Source organism: Pygocentrus nattereri, chromosome 7 (assembly GCF_015220715.1).
Source record: "Pygocentrus nattereri isolate fPygNat1 chromosome 7, fPygNat1.pri, whole genome shotgun sequence".
Taxonomy (NCBI): domain Eukaryota; kingdom Metazoa; phylum Chordata; class Actinopteri; order Characiformes; family Serrasalmidae; genus Pygocentrus; species Pygocentrus nattereri.
Window position 1 is genome coordinate 6,926,207 of NC_051217.1, and position 3,889 is coordinate 6,930,095.

Here is a 3,889-nt window from a genome sequence, read left to right on the forward strand (position 1 = left end):
TTTGTGGCTACCGCCTAAAATGGAAGGCAGCAGCTGCAATACTGTCGTACCATGTACACTAGAGCCAGAGAGTCCTGTTACACACAAGCATCTCTGTGGCCTGACTCGTAGTGAATAGTCCTGAAGCTTTGCTGCATTGTTATACTGTCACCAGGGTCGGCTAATGTGGACAGAATGAACTCAGTGATGCAAGCATTAACAGACAGGCAAACAAGCCTGGAAAGCTGTGGATTTGATCCCTGTTCCTCATTTTAATAGGCAAATACATTGTTTGTGTCCATAGCTGAACACTGAACTAAACTACCGCTAACAATGTGGAATTTAAAAGTCATTAGGACAGATTCACAGGCCCAGATTAAGCCTAAATTTAGACTAAAAGGGATTTTCAGTGGTGGATCAACATTTGTAATGAAATTTAGTCCAAGACGACAATTAATCCACATCCAGGAAACTGGCTCATGTGAAAGCATGTATTAGGACAGTAAGTGGATGGAGTGTTTCTTTCTGTCCTCCACCTCCAGCAGCCTTCAGGAGCAAACTTTAACAATCTACCTGATTGTTCAAACCTTGGCTGTGATCTCCTCAAAATGATAATTTGATTGCCTTGAGATCATGAAGCATTCCTCATGCCATATTAAAGCAGTCATTTTTATGTTGGTAGATATTTCAATCACCTTCCTCTTAAACTAGTCTGTGTAGTCTTACAATGTGTCAAATGGTCTAAATAGGTGTGCTCTCAAACTGGATTTTGCTTTTCTATGGGGAAAGAATCAGCTTGAGGCTACTATAAACATGGAAGAGAGTAAAATTTAAATTTTTCATGCACTTTTCCAACATAAACATGAACAGTGATAATACAGGCTTTAGGCAGTCTTTCTGTTTTTTTTTTTTTTTTTTAAATATCTTTATTTGTGGGTTTATACAAATGTATTATTACAGTCATTTATATATATATATATATATATATATATATATATATATATACCTTCATAGTATTGACTTGGTCAGGAAAAGCTTGTACCTTTTTCAAAATTTGACATACTTAGAAACAAAACACATAATATGCATTCAGGGTCATATGACTGTACATACAGATACTGAGATCATAGTTATTTAAGCCAAAGTGTATACATAGAAGAAGAGGGGGTGTATGCTAGTTAGTGGGGAGACTTTTCAGCTTCTCAAAATATACAATCAAAGGATTCCAAGTCCTATGGAATTTTAGAGAAGCCTTTCTAGATACAAACAATCGTTTCTAGTTTAAGAAAAAGCATTAGATCACAGAGCCACTGTGAGATCTTCGGTGGATATGGAGATTTCCAATTAATCAATATCCTCCTCCCTGCCAGAAGGGAAGGCCAAGGCCTCCTTAATCCTATTTGGAATTTTTGAGTCTGTGTTAATCAGCCCAAATAAAGATAATTCTTGGCACAATTTCTAGGTTGAATACTTCTGATAAACAGTTAGTAATTGCCAGACTTTCTGTTTTTATCTATTTAGTTACCTTTTGGCCATATTATAAGACATAATATAAAACATGACATGTTACAAGAAAATGAATTATTATTTTATTATTTGAAAAGGTTCTGATTATAGGCGAGTCTATTTTATGACGTGTAAATAGCTTCTCCTTTAGGGGCGTCAGTAGCTATTAGCTGCATGCTGGGAACCATGCTGGCTCCTTCCCAGTTCAACATGGCGCAGAAGTGGGCTTTGTAGTCTACTTTTGAGGGTCAGGATGGCATCCACTGCTCTAATTTCTTGTAGCATACCCGGTGGTCTCTTAGACAGTGGTCACTATAGGATAGTCAGTCGCTCACAAACCAGGCTGGGCAGGAGACAGACAGACTAAACCGACTGTCTGCTAGCTGCTTTAGGTTCCACACAGTTAAGTCTGCTCCTAGAAACAAAGAACATTTTAGAGAACCTTGAAAGAATGTGTTCTATGAATCTAATCAATGTCAGACTATTTCAACCAGTTTGCAATGATGGAACAGCTCTCTGAAACTAGGACTGCTAAACATAAGATCCCTTACATAAGGCCGTCGGTTTAAATGAAATCACTACTGATCGTTATTTTGATTTGAGGCTTTATGCCTCACAGAAACACGGATTAGATCTGAGGAATACTTTGCTCTAAATTAAACCACCCCACAGGCTACAATTATGTGCATAGCCCTCATTTAATAAATGGCCAAGATGGAGGCATGGCAACCATTTATACAAATGATTTAGGTATTAATCAAAAAGCATGCTATAAATTCTCCTTTTTGAAGTTCTTCTTTTAATATGAGAGATTAGAATATGAGAGATGAGAATTCATTTTCACTAATTACAATCTACAGTCCACCAGGGCCCTATTCTGTGTTCTTACAGGAATGGCAGATTTTCTATCAAGTTACAATCTTGAACAAAATAATAACTGCCTGAGATTTTAACATCCATTTTGACAAACCACCGGATCCACAATTGTATTCAATTTTTTTTCTATTCTATTTTAGATTCTGTCGGTTTCACTCAAAGCCCCCTTGTTATTGCAACCGCATTCTTGACTTAATTCTGACCTTTGGTGTAAACACAGAACATTTAGCTCTTCTCCCCCAGAGCACAGCGGTCTCAGATCATTACCCAATCTCATATGAAATTCGCTTTAGTTGTAATATATGTTCATCCTCATGCAAGTGGATTATAACCTCCTCCACAGCTAATAGCTTTATCGAAAACCTCCAAGATCTATCAGGTTCTATCAGCTGCCTGTCTGAAACTATCAAATTAGATATTATAACTGAATGCTTAGAGGATACTTTTTGTTGTACTAGATAATGTGACTCCACTAAAAAGTAAAAGAATGAGGCAGAAAATGCTTGCCCCATAGTACATTGGACCTACTCAAGCTTTAAAACAGACTGTCAGACAACTGAAGCGTAAATGGTGCCTGATAAAACAGAAATAATCCAGTCTGCCTGGAAGGATAACCTATAGGTTATAGAAGGGCACTTACTGCAGCACGCTCAACTTATCTTTCCTCTCTGATTGAAAACAATAAGAATAAACCTAAAATACAATCTGCCCTGGGCAGCAATGTTTTCATGATTTTTTTTTTCCAATAAGAAAATTCACATAATCAGCTAAAAATTTCAAAAAGCGCAGTTAACCACTATAAACCTGCTCCCTACCAAGCTAATCCAGATGCTGGGTACAGTAACTAATGCAGAGAGGGTGGAATCCTTTACCTCACTTCAATAATCAGAGCGGGTTAAAATGATTTGCTCCTGAAAATCTTCTACTTGCTTACTAGATCCATTGCCCACGATTACATCAAATAAATTTTACCAGAAAAAAACCAAGCCTCTTCTGTCTATAATACACAAGCTCTGTATAAGCCTTTGCTATATAAATTAGCAGTATTTACACTTCTGATTAAGAAGCCTAACCTTGATCTCTGTGATCTTAAATCTTTCCTTTACATCAAAAATTTTGGACAAAAATTATGGAACAACTAAATTCCTTCTTGAATAGGAATCACATGCATGAAATATTTCAGTGGATTTAGGCCTCATCATAGTACAGAGACAGCACTAGTGATCAAGGAAAACCTATTGCCGTTTCTTCTTGCTCTCAGTGCATCATTTGATATGAGAGACTGTGCTGTCCTACTAGACAGGCTACAAAACCTTCTAGTAGTAACAGGGATAGCTCTTTCCTGGTTCAGATCTTACCATCAGTAAACAGTGGATCATCAGTTCATACAAAAGTAAAATATAGTGTTCCACCAGGCTCTATTATTCACATTATATATGTGAATAGTACTGTTATCAGTAAACATGGCATCGCTTTCACTGCTATGTTGATAAGACATAATTGTACTCATCATCAGCAAGACCAGATG